General features: G+C 38.4%; 1 protein-coding gene across 18 annotated transcripts in view; it reads right to left on the reverse strand.

Annotated features, from left to right (window-relative positions):
- Positions 1–17,696, reverse strand: part of LOC137969623 (tetratricopeptide repeat protein 28-like) — a 34,023-nt gene that overhangs the window by 14,001 nt on the left and 2,326 nt on the right. For 7 of the 18 annotated variants that reach the window (XR_011116697.1, XR_011116698.1, XM_068815938.1 and 4 more), the window contains 4 exons: positions 17,650–17,696; positions 16,968–17,016; positions 16,324–16,370; positions 15,880–15,928 (listed from right to left, as the gene is read on the reverse strand). The exon at positions 17,650–17,696 is cut by the window's right edge and continues 1 nt beyond it. The gene's annotated coding sequence lies outside the window, so the exon portion shown is untranslated. Of the gene's footprint in view, positions 1–8,434; positions 9,441–10,754; positions 10,878–15,879; positions 15,929–16,323; positions 16,371–16,967; positions 17,017–17,649 lie in introns of those variants that run through there. The other 11 variants (XM_068815946.1, XM_068815945.1, XM_068815944.1 and 8 more) reach the window with 7 other exon arrangements.

The raw sequence follows: 17,696 nt of genomic DNA on the forward strand, positions 1-17,696 counted from the left end.
GCGTAAACTCGACAAGAAAATTCACTATTGTTGCAGAGATAGTTTTTTTGTTGAAAAAGATATATGAAAGAGACGCCCCTTTAAGAGCTGTGTTTAAAGTAAAAACCTTATCTGTTTTGTTTTCGCCTTATCCCCGCTAATGGAAAACAAATACCGCGAAATTTAAATCTGCCGCCATTTTGACGCTTACTTGTTCCTATGGAAATGATGCACCCCATTCCCACGCGCGCCAAAATCGCACGCGCGTGGCTTGAACATGCGCACTCATTTGACCGCTGTGTTAATATACCTTGCCTCTCCTTGCATACGGCGGGAGCTACTGAAATTTAAACTGACCAATCAGAATTCAGCGAGCGGGAAAAACTGTGCTATCCTTGTGCTATCTGACGTCACGCCAATTGTTTACGTTCTGATTGGTTAGATCGGTGGACATTCGCTCAGCCTTCTTTTGTGACTCTCTTGACCGTTGCTTCTTTGAACTCAACGAGACTGAAATGACGCATTGTTCTGACAATCAATTTGCTAATCCACTTTGTCCAGTTTATGACATGGGCTAGCATGTGATTAACAACCAGGATCGCTTTTTGAACTTTATTCTGTAGAAGAAGACGTTGCTGGCTGAACATTTTTACGACGAAATCCCTTGGTTTGTTCAGCACTTTGATGTCCGATAACTGAGCCGCTCTAACGAGTGTTGGGTCAATCACATTTGGTCGTCTGACCTTTTGAAGTTCTTTCAGCTCTTGTTTGTGTGTGTCCATCATGATCGAACTTCAGGTGAATAGTGAGGGGAACAATTTTTCGTTCATCTGCTGTGCCAAACAACAAACAATCCTGTTGGGTGTTCCACGTGCTTGGCAAGTTTTGCACGACCATCGTCTATCAGATCTGGAGTGGAGTTTTCTTTCAGTGATTACAACTTGCGATCGTTCTACAAACATCCACGTAGCATGCAGTACTTTTTTAGTGACTCGAGGATCCTGTTTTGCTGTTTCAAAGGGAGTCGTGCATTCTCGAGCAGTTAATTTGTTTGTTCTTCAGTGCTTGTATTTTTTCGTTTGTTCCTGATGTCGCAAAGTAACTTTGATGATTTGAAAGGACTTGAATCCTTAATTGAATTAGCGATTTTTTTATTAAGGAACCAACAAGTGAATGGTACACAAAATTAGGAGAAACTGTTGGTTGAATGGACAATAATTGTAGCCATAACAATGCAGGGCATCAACAATGGTTTCCCTTGTAAAATATTAGTTTAAAGGGTTTGGTAAAGCTGTTTCCCATTTTATAGGGCACTGTGGTTGCCAGATTCACTTTCAAACTTATCATGGAAACGTAAATCAATCCCAGTGAAAAGTCAGTCCCTTGAATTGTTGATAGAAAATTAATTTAAATGCATCTTGAAACATCAGTTGAGGAATATTTTTTTTCATTCCCACTTTGTGAACCTAACATACATTGCTGCTGTTTGTTTATTGCTTGGTCATTCAATGTCTTGATCACATCAAATTATTTAATTTTTAGGTATTGTCTCAGACCTCCATAGAGACACTATCTTTATCTAAAAACTTAACTGGTTGCTTTTTGGAGCCCTTTTGTGGCATATTTAGATAGGCAGGAAATGTTCCACATTTTATGGTAAATAGTTCTGCATGGTTTTAAGGAATATATTGCAGCCAAATCTAATTTAATATGAGACTAAAATATACTGTTTCACATTTTGTGAATTTAAAGACTATTAATATTGTTTGCGCTTGTTTTAAAAGGCTTAAGGCATAGTTAGTAGCTTAAGGTTAGCGTTCAAAAGTGTTCCTTCAATAATCTTATTCTGTAAAGATTACCTTGGGAGAATTGGATTAAGGCCAGTTTTTTCTTCTAGCTTCTTTCCCCATAATTTGCCCTCTGAGAATGGAGTTGATTTGGTTTTGCCCAATGTTGAAAGATGAAACAATGCCTAAACCAGCCGCATGGAATACTTCATTGTGCTTTTTTACAAACATGGGCATGAGGGTGCTTGTAAGCATCTGACCATGTCAGGCTCTTATGTAGCCTTTAATTTACTCCCGTCGAACCCGTTTGACCTTTTAGTATCCTGTATAGTGTCCCTCACTCAAAGGATTAATAAATATGTATATGTATGTGTGTACCATTGTTTCGCATGCTAAAGTGTTATTATAAATAATTTATTTCTGTAAGAGAGTCTTCTTTTCGTGTCAGTCATTCAAAAATTGTTGGAATTGCTTGTTTGAGCTGTTGGATGAAAGAGGCAGAACATTTGATGAGGCCCTCCTGTGGGGAGGGGTCCTTGTTCCCATTAAATATTTGCTTGTGTTTCCAGGTTGTTCTCCAAATTACTTTCAAACTTGTTCCCAGCTTTTTGATCCCTAAAATTTAAATTGGTTTTCTTCCCTTGTTCCCTAAAATATTTTGATATTGTTACTCTGTTCCCCAGTTCAAATTAGCCATGTTCTCTTCTTCCCCAAAACCCCTGGGAGTGCCTCTTTGATGTTGATTCTCTTATTGACCTCATAGTAATTCACTGTAGAATTGCAAGACACAGCAAGTTCTTATTTGGAAGTGAGGGAAAAGTTTTGAATGAATTTTCACACAATACAAGAAACACAATTTTGACTGCCCATTCTAGTCTATTCTAGATCTTGCTCTTTTCGGACATGAATCAGCTGGCGACCTGCGTGAGGGCAAGCTCTAGAAGCTCTTCCTTAGTGAGCCTTTGCTGAAAAACTTTCCAAGTCTGGCTTTCCCGTGTTAGGGGCCGAGGTTTTTGTGCAAAATTCATCAGCGACTTCCTTGCAGCTTATAAACGGTGTTCCTTCGAGCCATGGTCAATAAAAGTTTTGTAGTGCTTATACAAATTTTCGCTGCTTAAAAACGTATGTTTACACGAAACAAATATCAACTTGGCAATTTTTCTTTCCCGATACTCCATTTAAAATTCACGTGAGCGCTATTAACAAGAGGCCATATTCGGCCTATCCTCTGGCCGATTCCTGTGTTTTATTTAAGAAATGCTAGGATGAAGATGAATCATCGTTGCTGGTGTTTTTTTTTTTCCTTCTTTTTTTTTTTGTAAAAGGTTGGTTTTAAGTAAATAAGTAGGAACTTCAAACTTCAAGTCAGCGAATCCCTGATGAAAGAAGTTCGTACTTAGCTCTTATTAACCGAGCTTAGTCAGTCTGTACGGGAGAATCTTGACCGAGGTCGTGAGTACAGACCGAACGCAGTGAGGTCTGTACACACAACCGAGGTCAAGATTCTCCCATACAGACTGACTAAGCTCGGTTAATAAGATGTTTATTATATGGCAAACAAGAACAATTTCATTCGTTTAATGTAACTGGTTTGTACTAACTGACATTTTGCTTGCGAACGGCGATGAGTGGCGATGAGCTGAACTTAATTCTGTCAAAGTTTGCTCGTCATCCTCTTTTTTGTCATCATGCTGTTTGGCACTTCCATAAATAAATATTGGTAGAAGGAAATACTCAATATTTTTGCATTTTAGTTTGCATCTTTTCACCGCAAAACATTACCGGTCTAGATGCCGGTCTAGATGGGAAAATCTAGACCGCGGTCAATATCGATTTTAGCCAATCAAATTCGTGAATTTTGTAGTTCCCAGTCCTCGTGAGACAGAGCCATATAATAAATGTAAATATTACAGAAATTAAGGGAAAAAGAACTTGCAATGCCTTGAAGGTAATAGTTCATAATAAATATGTATTCAAATTTTATTTTGTCAGCCTCACAAATGTTTGTAAACGTTGGAATGCTGACATCACTGAAGAAACAGGAAGTCATTTTCGTGAGCAAATGTATATTATAGGTCGAAAATTTACTAAAACATTTATCCTGGAAATGTATATGGGGCAAAGGTTGAATCATAGATCATCACTCCTGTACTTTTGGCATGAAGATTCACTTTCACCTTTACTCCACAAATGGTGACATATTTAGGTAAATCATTGATTGTAAGATGACTGTTTATACACCAGTCATGGCAGAATTTAGTCCCAATGTCCACAATAGCAGCTAATGTATTAGAATCCCAGTAACTGCGGGCTTGATGACAGAGTAACACAATGAATATAGTGCCAGTGGACAACACTGCTTACAAGGACAAAAGCTGTTGTTTTCAGCAATCACTGATCTGATACAAACTTTGAATATACTGGACTTAACTACTTACAGATGGTACTTCTAAAAGAACACATGTCCCTCCAGGGTGACTGTTTCCATACAAATCTCTACCATGAGAATCAAATATTTTAAAAGCACCATTATTACAACAATAGATTCCAACAACAGTGCATCTTACTCCTAAAATAAACGAGGTATAGCTTTGAGCCGTAAGCGATTCGAAAGCTCCAAGCAAAAACAATATCCCTCGATTGCACTATTACCATGAACATTTCCAGTGTAGCTTTCACTGTAAGAAACTTGGTAGGCAGTATGAAACACAATTAACATTGATGGTAACTCCGCCGACAGCAAAAAAGACTGATCAGCTGACTGCGCCAACCTTGAATATAACTGATTACCAACATCCATTATTTGTATCAAATCATTAGGACAATCAATCCCCCCATTGTTGTGGTATATTAAAGAACGCAAACTCATCGCAACACACTGTTGTCCAGCATTTTGACCAAATACTCTAACGTTGCCCTGGCTGTAAGGTGCTCTTATAGTTTTACTGGGGTCCACAATGGGCCCAGGGTTCTTCTCTATATCGGAACTTAGTTTGAACTTACAATAATTATTTCTGTGGTTATGACTCGTGAAAACTGACGAGGGTAAAACACATGTAAGCATCTCTTTAAATCTTTTTCGATGCCACTTCGATTTAAATTTAACATAGCGATGAATTTTAGATGACCTTGGTGTATTTTTCCGAATTTTTTAAAAAAACAAACGCTTGCAGCTTTCGATTCTTCTTCGACAGTCGCTTTAGCTTTTTAACTGGTATTCTACTTGGTTCACGTTCCCGTCGGGACCTATGGCGTTCGAATAAATTCTTATTGCTGGTGTAAACAAACATCTCATAACGAGACCTGATTCCAAGTTTCTTCGTTAACTTTATTGGAGCCGTTGAATAATTTCGTACACTTGAATGTAACTGTTTCACTTCAGAGAGCATAATATAGTCTTCAAATGAATTAGAAACCGTTTGTGAACATCGTATAAGAGTACATAAACTTACATACTGCTTGTAGATGATCCATGCGATGGTTGTTATTATAATGACACCACTGAAAAGAACAATCGTCAACGTTCCTCTACTCCACATTTCAAAACAAGTAATTACAAGAAACAGAAACATCATAATACGGATCCCGGTACATACTTGTTTTGCTTTCACATGGGACTCGCGCTGTTGAATTTTCAATATGGCGTCTTCAAGATTCTCTTTACCTCTCAGATCAAAATGTTGGTTCTTGCGTCGATCAACGTTATTCTTAGTTGCAATAGTACACACTTTTGCATGGTTATAGGTTTCCGTTTCCGTAATACTTCTGATATTTTTCACTTCACATTCGCATTTTGTGTTCACGGATAAACTTGATCTCAACTCATGATCACTAGAGCCATACGTTGAAACATTTTGGAATCCACTTTGCATGCAACTTGGCAATATTTTCGGCTCACTGACCGATTCGTTCCTGTACCGTTAGATACTTTTTTCGCGTGCATTCATTCCGTGCACTTTTCTCTCTGTCCATTTTACTGCTCTTCGTCACCTTCTTAGAGCCCGCGATTCTTGTGGTCAGCAGGCTTTGCCGATTTGTGGTGGAAACGTGAAAAAACTGGCCGAAAACTCAACTCTGGCCGCCGTGCCTGCGGCCAGAGTAATAAAGGGCCAGAAAACCATTTAATGGCAATTTTTTTGTCAACAAACATGAGTTGTCCGCGAGCAGAATTCGAACGTAAGCTGTTGTGCTTTGGCTGTTATTTATGTTTTTTCTTACTATTCTAAGACGAATTCAGGCTGATATTTTCGATACAAGTGTAAGAAGACGGCAAAACCGTATTGATAATGTATTTATTTGTGTTCACCTCGCGAATAAAGACTGGTCGCATCTTTTCCACGGGGTAGATCGACAGCAATGCCATTTACGCACAACCGAAATGCACTGTTACCGGTGAAAGGGCAAATGATTGACAGGATAGCACGGTTTTGACTGCCGCGCGCACTGCGGGCGCGGGTTCCGTATGCAAGGCTGCTTTGGTGGTCAAAGGTCGACTTTTGTTGACAAACAGCATGTTGAAATTGGGCCTCAAAAAACCTCTGTTTCATTTACCCAAAAATTTTATTGAATTTAATTGCAGCGGAAACATTGCTTATTCCGGTGATTTATAGTCTCGTTTGAGAAAGCCATGTACCAAGATGCTTTTTGACGGTCGAATTTCGCACAAATTTGGCACTGACCCCTTGCAAAATGAATTTCAAGCTTTCTGTTAAGTTCTGGAAATTTCTGGAAATTTCTAAAATGTGACAGCTTTATTCCAGAGTCAAATTCCAGCTTTTATTCCAGAAATTGTTTTCCAGTTTTTGCAAGTTTTGGGTTCTTTCAAAAGCTGGAAATAGCTTGAATTTGATACATCTATCAGGTCCTGCCAGAAAATGACAGTTTCTTCCAGTCTTCATTTCTTGCAGGAAACTGGAAATAAACTAGCGATAGTCTACAGCTTGTTAACAATTTTAGCATTTCTCAAATGAAACAAATTTTTAGTTTATTACAGTTTCTATTCTATAAATTCAACTCTTTTCCGATAAAAACTTAAAGAAATGTTTAGCATGCAGTTTCTTATTATGTATAAAATTTAAGAAGTAAGAAAATCCATTGTAGAACCAGACATATGTAAACGCTATGTAAAGTTTATCATATAACTATGTTGAGCTATATAAAGGCTATTTACTGCTCCTTACTTGCTATGTAATAACTATGTAACTTGCTACATTACATAGTTGAGTCTGTGTAAAGCATATGCCATTACTATTGCAATACCATTTAAAGGTCACATAGCTCTCTGAAATAGCTTATGAATGTGAATGTGATATCTTTCGAGTTAATACATTTACTTAGCTTAAGCAATGTCCTTTAAAGGCGCCAAACTTTAAACATAAAAGCACTCTGTACATGGAGAAATGAAAAAGAAAGCTTTTATTCCGATGTATTCAATAGGTTGTGAGAAAAACCAATCAACAGATTACCTTGTTTGATGCTCTCTGAGTCTCATAATCAGCCTTATTCCAAAAGGAACATGATGCATTACTCTCGAAAATTACACACTCCAAGTCAGCACTTAATCCTTTCAATGAACTCCAGTATCTTTCGAATCATGCTCCGTAGAAAGATTGTCATCCTCCGCCATCTTGGATAACACGTGAGAGACAGGATCGGGAACTAGTGCGTCCTTTTCGTTTTGGTCAGCAGTCAGCAGCATGGCGCTTATACATAGGCCGTCCATAGGGCGGTGAAACGGGCATTCCGCTCTTGGTCCAATGTGCGATGCGGAGAAGGACTGGCACGAGCGCTCCTTCCGCGTTTCCGGTGCAATTAATGGCTGCCAAAAATATCCTCTTGACGAACCAGAAATCAAGTTTTCTTTCTTTATTTTTGGGCCACCATTAGTGTATTATTTAAAGGCCTTTTTGATATTTTTGACCCAAAACTCAATACTATTTTGTCTGTCAAGTATTTTCGTCGGAAGCTGCTTAAATTTGACTGAAGTAAGACAGTGTCGAATGCAGGTATGTCCCGCTTACCGTGACCAAGGGTAACCGGTTGTTTCGCCAACGTGTCAGCTCGCCAACGTATGAAGTCTATTTGCCAACGTCTAATAATGTCAGTTCGCCAACGCTTATATGTCAGTTCGCCAACGTCCAAAATACTTTGTGAAATAGATCTGAATTTTATTTACAAATTACCAAAAGAAGATAATGTGACCTTTGATCCAAGATGAATTGTTTGATTCGGCTTGAAAATGTTCGTTTCACTCTCCCCAATCTCTCTGTCTCCCGCGCCATCCACGGCTTTATTTGTGAACATAAACCGGCTGTAAAACCTTTTTATTAAACATTTGCGTAGTTTAAGAGCCATCGAGTTGAAATATGTTTGTTTGATTACGCGCTTAGAAACGTTCACTTGTTTCCTGCAAATTTCGCCTACGTGTTTATTCTACTCTCGCAGAGGGTTTTTGCATTGTTTGAAACACTGATTTAATATTTGCGGCAAAACTTTTTCCTTCCCCCACTCAACTATTAAATGTTCCCCCTACAGCCTGCTTCCCTACCGGTCTCTTTTCTCTCTGTTACGGGAAGAATTAGAAACGCGATAAAAACAATGTGAGCTCATTAACTTCACTTGTGCGGCATGTTGCAAAGGAGGTGAGAACTTTTTTAACTTAAATAGCATATTGTTTAAACGTTTAATGATATGTAACTACAAGAAAGAACAGATAACACCAACAATATCTGCCAATCAAATTCCTGCGATTTTGATCCGGCTTAATCAGGCATTGCTGTATAAAAGAGCTGTGATTTTCTGTTCAATTTAACCCACTCATCTTATCGAAGTATTTTCGCTGATCAAATATCTTTACAAGAGTCACTCGAGATGGAAAGCTATTATTGTATCTATTGCAATGAGGAAGTAACAGCGAGACTGGAAGTGCTCCTCTGCGATGGCTGCGACAAATGACAACATCGACGTTGCAACACGGGAATTTCGAGACAGCAGTATAGAGATGCTGTTAAGACCGGATTAGAGGTGGTTTGGCGATGCCTATATTGCAGTGAGATCACTGATCCAATTGGGGAGAGTAGCAGAATCGAGGAAGAGATGGATGCCTTTGACATTCCGCCATCTTTTGGTATGCTTGTGTTTTCACAATACTAAAACGACAATAGGTGATGGAATGTTCTTAAACAAAGAGCTTTCCGTGAATGGAATCAGTCTGCGAGGAATCTGTGTGTTGAGGCTAGAATTGCTGCTTGATGAAAAGCATCTCATAGACGAGACAGTCAAATTTTCCTTCCTTTTTTTTAGGTCATGTTAGATGAACTGACTGCTGCACCTTGTCCAGCCCTCCCTAAGCCTGCGCATGTGGCTAGAGCTGCCAACCGACTCCGGCAGAAACTCAGACCCGAGCAACCCAAAGATCTGGACTTCGAACTGGTCGAGGAATGTCTCCCTCCCGGTTTCTCCCGACAGTTAAGCAGAAAGGCATCTGATCTTCGCCAGACAGGAGCAGCTAAATACCCTGGCCAAGGCTAAATCCTGGTACATGGACGGAACCTTCAAGCTTGTGCGACACCCATTCAAGCAGCTACTGACGGTGAATGCTTTCGTCCGATCCGGGGAATATGCAAAGCAAGTCCCACTTGTGTTTGTCCTGATGGCCAACAAGAAAGAAAAAGACTACAAGAAGGTATTAATCACTGTTTAGTCATAAATTAATAAAACTGAGAAAACATTATGCAGTCTATTGAGCATTAAAGTAAAGATAAAGGCAATGCAATATTCGGAATCGAACTGGGAAAACAGTTTCCAAGTATTATAGTAAGGAATCGAACTCGAAAACGTTATGCATATGCAGCTTCCAAGTATTAGTAAGACTATCTAAACCTCTTTCTACTAATCAATATCCTAGCATTTGTGTCCGATGAAAAACTGAAGCAGTATCGAAACAGGCGAGGCTATTCGACAGCTGGGAGAAGTACGAAAGGAAAGAGAAGACCGCCGCACAGTTGCTGAAAACGTGCTCACATCTCAACGGCCCCACCCGTGGAAACTGAAGAAGTCAGTAAAAATCACAACCGAAAAACGGCTCCTTTAGGAGCCACCAAGTTTGCAAAAGAATATGACCAGCAATAAACTATCAATAAAGAAAACTAATAAAATTTGAGGAATGTTATTGGGGCGCATTGAAAGGTTCAATAACAAATAATCAACAATCCCTCTCATGAAGTGAATTGCAAGTTATCTAATTGACAATTATTTTCAACGAAAAAGGTGTTTTTGGACGTTGGCGAACCGACTTCATACGGTGGCGAAACGACCGGTATTCTGACCAAGCCGTGTTCCGCTGCTTCTTTTAGGAGTACTCCACATTACTCCACTCTAAATTTTACATATGTTTAAGATCGATAGCTTTTACATAACATAGTAAAAAACCAGGTGGATATATTTGGATATAGCAGCGTTTCAGAACTTCAAACTTGCTCACTTAAAATCGCTCGCGACGAATCGGATTCCCCGCCGCAGTCAATTTTACCAACAATATTTTAAAACTATTTGCAAGATTTCACCCGCTTGGGAAAATCAACAAACAACAAATACGGTTCAATCAGGGCGCTTGTAATTCCATCTTGATAATTTAAATAAAATACGAGTAAAGCTTGCTGTTAATACTCTGTCCGAAAAAGTTTGCAAACACATGGCTTTGCATGAAAACACCACAGAAAAGATACAAGAACTTATGAAAATGTGAAATGCTTTGGACTGTCTTCAAAGATAACAATCCACTGCAGTCAATAACAGATCAACGTGTTACCAACTTAAACCAACTACTTAATTACTTTAAAGCCTGGAAACAAACATTCCACAGAAGGACAGATGTGTAAGAACACTTCATAACATGGCAAACAATGTTTGATCTCGAGGTAATATATAGACTAAACTTAAAATGGATCACAGCAAAACAATGCAAAACTGATAAGTTATTGTAAATACCATGTCCTTGCCCCCTTAGGTATGACTATGCAAAAAAGCCATACTATTCCATGGCAACTCCTTCATATTTTGTACCATCTGAGGACAAAGCAATGATTCCAGTTCCTTGTAGAATATCCTCCCCTGAAGAAAAGCAATTTGTAGCCTATCACTACTGCTACGTTTTAAGACTCCCCATCCTCTCCCAAACTCCATGTTTTTTTCTTTGCCTTTGTGCAGTTTGGCCCCAACAAAATAAGCTAACCTGTGGCTGATCAATATGATCACATTTTGTTCCACAGTGTGAAACATAAATAAAATAATTAAGAGCATGAGCCCTGGAACATGCCTTAAAAAATAACAATGACTGTATTTATTGTTAGGCTTGACTAGCAACACCACACAGAGAACTTAAAAAATATAGCATAACTATTTCACACTCAAGGATCACAGGCATCTATTTTTGGGGGTCTGAGGGCTTATTTAAAGAAAAGGAAAAAAAGTGTGTCCGATCTAGCCCTTTTACTCAATCAAATAGTACATATCAATACAGTAACTCTCTGTTTCATATTGTTTTCAAGGTGTCAGTAAAAGGCCTTAAAGGACTTCTACATCTGCATCTAGTGAGTACATATTCCAGCACTCGGCAAGGTCCCTTTTTGACTTGTGGCTGTTTCTGCTTAGGTGGCCTCATACACCACGAGCCTTTTTGGAGATATCACCGCCAAGCCGGCCACGTCTGCTGAATAATTTTTATGGTCAAATATTTGCTAATCCCTCCTACGTGATTCAGTTTTTCATACATGTACTATCTGGCTGTTTCTGTAATTAAAGTTTTTAATTTCACACAGAATTTGTTTCATTTGTTAGCCTTATTTTGGGGTTGAGAGTTTGCTTTGTAAATTTCTCCCCCTCATTCTACAGACTAACCCTAACTTTTGTGTATGATGTTTCCTCAACTCAGCCACCATTCACACACAATATTCCCCTCAAACTACCTGCTAATTAGTGAATGTTTTAGTTAGTTGAGAGAAACCCCTTCTTGTAAGGAGGATTCTTCTATCAACACCAATTAAGAAAGCTACAAAGGTTGCTAGGTTAACTGCTGCTTCATGTATTACTATTAAATAACCAATCTTAATTTCACTTGGACAGTTCATCTTTAATTTAATATGGCTCCTTTGTGGGGCACCAGACACAAATGGTAACATAATTTTTGTTTAACTACTGATTGCAAGACGTTATGTTTTGGTGTGATATTGTTTCTTGTCGCCTGTTTCCAGTATTTTATGTCATCTGTATTTCGTACACGAAGTAGATGTTTTTGCCATACATTCCGACTCCCCTTAGTGGGTTTTTGATTCAAATGCTTAACCACTCTGTAAAATTCCAGTCTTATTGATTGAGTTATAGAGACTATAATTCAAAAAAATACATTTATCACTCTTTTGTAAAGGTCATTCAAAAAATGAGGGCGCTAGCATTTATGACTTTGTAATATCTTGTCTCATACTTCCAGTTTCATTTTTTTTATTTTATTTTGCAAATTAGAAGATTGTAGGACTTATTTTCAGATAATTAATGGTAAGAGGTAACAATATTTAGCTCTATTTTCTATTTTGTTTTGAAAAGACAGAGAACGAATCGAACACCTTACGTGGATCTGTGATCAACTCTGCACAGTCTTCAGGAAAGAAAAAATAATTGGAAATGTGACAGCCAAGGCTTATTTGAAAGAAAGCTTGTCGTCTATTTTGTGCTTCATTATTCAAGGAAAAGGTTCTTCATGGAAACGGTTTGATCCTGAAATTTAGTTTGTTGTAATAATGCGCATATTTCACTCGACTGAGTTTTTTCTCTTCACGCACGTAATGAAATAGGAAGGGGTTTTTGCCTCTAATAGCAAATATGTTGTTTCAAAAAACTGTTCGCTGGAAAAGGTGGCCTTTATGAATTCATAATAATTATAGCGCGCTATTACTTGGTGTAAAAGCGAACTTGTTTTGCGTGGTTGGCTTTAGAACGTGGAATATTCATAATCATTATTGCGTACATGCGTTTTCTTTGTTGTAAAAGCCAACTTGTTTTGCGTGGTTGGCTTACAGAACGAGGAATATTCATGATAATTATTGCGAGCTTTTACTTGGTGTAACAGCGAACTTGTTTTGCCTGGTTGGCTTTAGAACGAGGAATATTCATAATAATTATTGCGTACATGCTTTTTCTCTGTTGTAAAAGCGAACTTGTTTTGCGTGGTTGGCTTACAGAACAAGGAATATTCATAATAATTATAGCGCGCTTTTACTTGGTGTAAATTGTTTTGTGTGCTTGGCTTATAATATTCATAATAATTATAGCGCGCTATATATTGGTGTAAAAGCGAACTTGTTTTGCGTGGTTGGCTTTAGAACGAGGAATATTCATGATAATTATTGCGTGCTTTTACTTGGTGTAAAAGCGAACTTGTTTTTTGTGGTTGGCTTTAGAAGGAGGAATATTCATCCTAATTATTGCGTGCTTTTACTTGGTGTAACAGCAAACTTGTTTTGCGTGGTTGGCTTATAGAACGAGGAATATTCATAATAATTATTGCGTGGATTTACGTGGTGTAAAGGCCAACTTGTTTTGCGTGCTTGGCTTATAGGACGAGGTACATTCACAATAATTATAGCGCGCTATTACTTGGTGTAAAAGCGAACTCGTTTTGCGTGGTTGGCTTACAGAACGAGGAATATTCATAATAATTATTGCGTACATGCTTTTTCTTTGTTGTAAAAGCCAACTTGTTTTGCGTGGTTGGCTTACAGAACGAGGAATATTCATAATAATTATAGCGCGCTTTTACTTGATGTAAATTGTTTTGTGTGCTTGGCTTATAACATTCATAATAATTATAGCGCGCTATTACTTAGTGTAAAAGCGATCTTGTTTTGCTTGGTTGGCTTACAGAACGAGGAATATTCAAGATAATTATTGCGTGCTTTTACTTGGTGTAAAAGCGAACTTGTTTTTTGTGGTTGGCTTTCGAACGAGGAATATTCATAATAATTATTGCGCGCTATTACTTGGTGTAAAAGCCAACTTGTTTTGCGTGGTTGGCTTACAGAACGAGGAATGTTCATAATAATTATAGCGCCTCTGGGTGAACGACTGCCTTGTTGCCAGCATCACATCACAGTCTCTCTTAGCCCACTGATCCTAAATTTAATTTTTTTCTTGGCGAGCTTTAATTTCTCTCGACGTTCACATTTTTTTTCTGAAGGTTAAGTTCCCTTACTTTCGTTTGTGCTTAAGCAGTTTGGAATAAATGTGTTTGACAGCATATTTTATGGCTGTTTCGTTTGGTTTAAGTTTACTTTGTGCCTTCAAACCACTTTTACGAACTATATCTTGCACAATTTTTGGAGGCTTAACAGTATCTCCATTAGGAAAGAGAGTATGGATGGCAAAATAATGAATTTGGCAACCCCCACAATTTGACGCTGTATGCTGCTTTGTCTGTGACATTGGAAGAACTTTCCAGTTTGCAACCGAAAATGTGTTTATGTACTGTGATGGGCTTTTGGAATTCATCTTCCGGAAAGAGCTGTAAACTGCTTTAGACTTTTTGATATAAGTCGAGCGTTCGACGGCAAAGATGTCTCGGCTGTCCTCTTCGAAGATTCCTAGGTAGTTCTTCCATCTCTCACCAGGGTCAGTTTCAAATCGAACTGCTTCCAACTTTATGCCAGCTCTCCTTTACAGCAACTCTTGCAAATCCACAATTAAACACAACCGCCATGACTGATCCACACGACTGCACTGGCGCTATAATTCGTTTTACTGCAAATGTTGTTAACGATCGCGAAGTATTTCGTGAAGAGTTTCTGAAGATATTGTTGTGCGTATGCCGCGCTATTTTTCGACTTTGGCGCAAAAATGTTACACATGTAATTTATTCTTATTCTTCGATATTTTTCAACTAAATGCAAACTTATAATGTTGATTTTCTTCACCACGGTTGGAACCACGAGTGCAACTATTTGTGCTAAAAATTTTAAGAGAATGGCGTTGTTATTGCAAACCATAACTCGATCGAATCCACCTCGGACAGGGATAAATTCTGGCTGGGATTCCAAGCGTAAAACTAGACATAGCCACTGTTGCTTTCCAACTTTCTGTTTGTTTAGTGGTGGGAATTTGCTTCAGAACACAACCAACGAATTTGCCGCGTAAAGTAACCATTACTGAAGGTATCATATTACTTTCCGGTAAATTAGTAATACAGGCTGAGAGGGCTGCTCCTAATGCACCTTTCTGTCAAGTCTGAGAAAAATCGGGTGCAAACTACTTAAGTTTTTTTTTTTTTTTTTAAAATGGTTCAAATGCTGTTTGAGCCAGGCCTTAATTTTACTTGAGCCACAACAGCTCTAAGGACATGCAACTAATTGCTATCGAAACAATATTTTCCAACAGACTCTATCCGTAAGGCAGGTAAGGCCAGGGAAGCTTTTTTTAAATTTCAAAAGGCATGACAATTGATCCCAACGGTCTTAATATCCGCCAAGTTTTCGAAGTTTTCAGTTATTTTCCCGTTAGCATTTGAATTCAAATTTGTTGTAACTACCATATTTTATCACATTTTTCCAGTATTACGTCAACGTCCACTTACTATATATGTGTACAGAAAAGCAATCCAATGTAAACTCTCATTGTACCTGAAGAAGGCTATTTTCGCCAGCCGAAAGATAGTACACTACTAAAATCAAATCTACGCTGTACCGGCTCTTGCTTAAAATATTTACCTTCTATATAGCCCATAAATGGGGGTACCCCCGACCGGGCTTTAAAGCGAGTAGACATTAATAAGGGTTTGTTATGGCTAAAACTGATTGAGTGCATTCATGGTCATTTGCTTTGTGACTTGCTCAATTTTGAACCTAAGCGGATTCAAAAGTTAAAACCTTCTTCCTTCAGGAACAATTCAAGATATATCATTTACTTACTTTCTCTATGGTTAAGGAAAGAATGGAGGGAAGTATGTACAGTTGGATCACACAAGAAACAAACAAATAATTTATTACACCGCTCAAGCTAATGTTACTTATTACCTTGCAACGGCAGACAAATAACTTATTACATCCGGCAAGCTAATATTACTAAATACCTTGCAATGTTCCTCTTGAAAACCTTCTGAGCAGGAATACTGAATACGGCTGAAAAAAAGTTAAGGGATAAATAATACCGGTGGATCATTTAGATGCATCATTTGCAACTGATCATGAGTGACAGTGGTCACTTAAGAAAATAAATATGTAGGGAATTCTTAGTCACTAACTTGATCCAAACTGCAATCTTGGACAGAATAAAATGGAACAGAAATGCCCCCTCTCCCCCAAATCAAGGATGAAGGTGCGTGAAGGCCAAAACGCGCCATTTTCCCATCACTGATTTTGGGGGGAGGGGTGGTGTCAATGTTCCATTTAATTTGTCCAAGATTGTGGGTAAAGAGAAAACAAAAAGTAACGCAAAATTCATCAGAACTGGTTTATCACACATAAATTATTTGTTTGTGTTATTAAGAAACGAGTAACTGCAGTGAGCAACTTACCAAAATGGATCTAATCGATGCGAGGTCCTCGACAACAAGAAATGACTCTGCAAAATTTGATGATTTAATGTGGTTATCCAGGAAAACGTTTAACTTTCATTACACAAATCATTTATGCCTAGTATGCAAAAAGAGTGGAACTGGAGCGGAAAGCTGAAAAGTTCTCAAGAGAACGGAGCGAGGTGAGATGACTGTTCATGATTGCTCGGAACAACTCACAAAATACATGGTTTCGTTCGGCGAGGTTCAAAGTTTTAATGAGAACGCATACATGTACCTTATACGAGGCTCTGGTCTTGCTTAGCTTTAACTAAGACTTTAAAGCGAATAGACATTACGGGTTTGTTATGCCTAAAACTAATTGAATGCATTCTTAATCGTCATTTGCTTTGTGACACCCTCAATTTTGAATCTAAGCGGATTCAAAAACTAAAAACCCTCTCTATTCAAGAAGAATTCAAGACACATCATTTACTTACTTTCTCGATGTGCAAGAAAAGAATGGCGGGCAGTATATAGTTCGATCACACAAGAAACAAATAATTTAGCACCGTGACCCCTCAAGCTAATTGTTACCCATCACCTTGCAACGACAGACAAATAACTTATTACACCCAGTAAGCTAATACTGTATTACCAAATACCTTGCAATGTTCCTATTCAAAACGCTTTGAGCAGGAATACTGAATCCGGCTGAAAAAAAATTCAAGGGATAAATAATAGTGGTGGATCATTTAGATGCATCATTTGCAACTGATCATGGGTGACAGTGGTCACTTCATAAAATAAACATGTAGGGAATTCTGACATAGTCAATAGGGAGCTTTAGCAACGACAACGGCGACGGCAACGAGAACGTCACAAATTTGCATATTTAGTGGGCAAAAACAATAGCTTTGCACGCCCTGCACGTGCATTTTTCATTTTTGTCCATTTCTTTGCCGTCGTCAGCAAAGCAACAACGTGAAATTACCAAGTTTGAAGTGATATGGAGAACGTCAGCACCTGGAGATAAATTTTCATTTTTCTCCCCTAAATTAAGCGCCGCTCGTAACGGTTTCATTCCTGAGGGACTGAAACACCTTTGTCATATTAAAAGGCTTAGAATAGTCGCGAAGTGATCGCAATAACGTGAATTTATGTTTTTACATGACGTTCTCGTTGCCGTTCCCGTCGTCGTTGCTAAAGCTCCCTACTAACTTGATCCACACTGGGTAAAGTCGAGAAAACAACAAAAAGTGACGCAAAATTCATCAGAACTGGTTTATCACAAATAAATTACTTGTTCGTGTTATTATAAGAAATGAGTAACAGTGAGCAACTTACCAAAACGGATGCTAATCAATGCGAAGTCCTTGACGACAAGAAATGAC

The sequence above is a fragment of the Montipora foliosa genome, chromosome 9 (assembly GCF_036669935.1).
Source record: "Montipora foliosa isolate CH-2021 chromosome 9, ASM3666993v2, whole genome shotgun sequence".
Classification (NCBI taxonomy): domain Eukaryota; kingdom Metazoa; phylum Cnidaria; class Anthozoa; order Scleractinia; family Acroporidae; genus Montipora; species Montipora foliosa.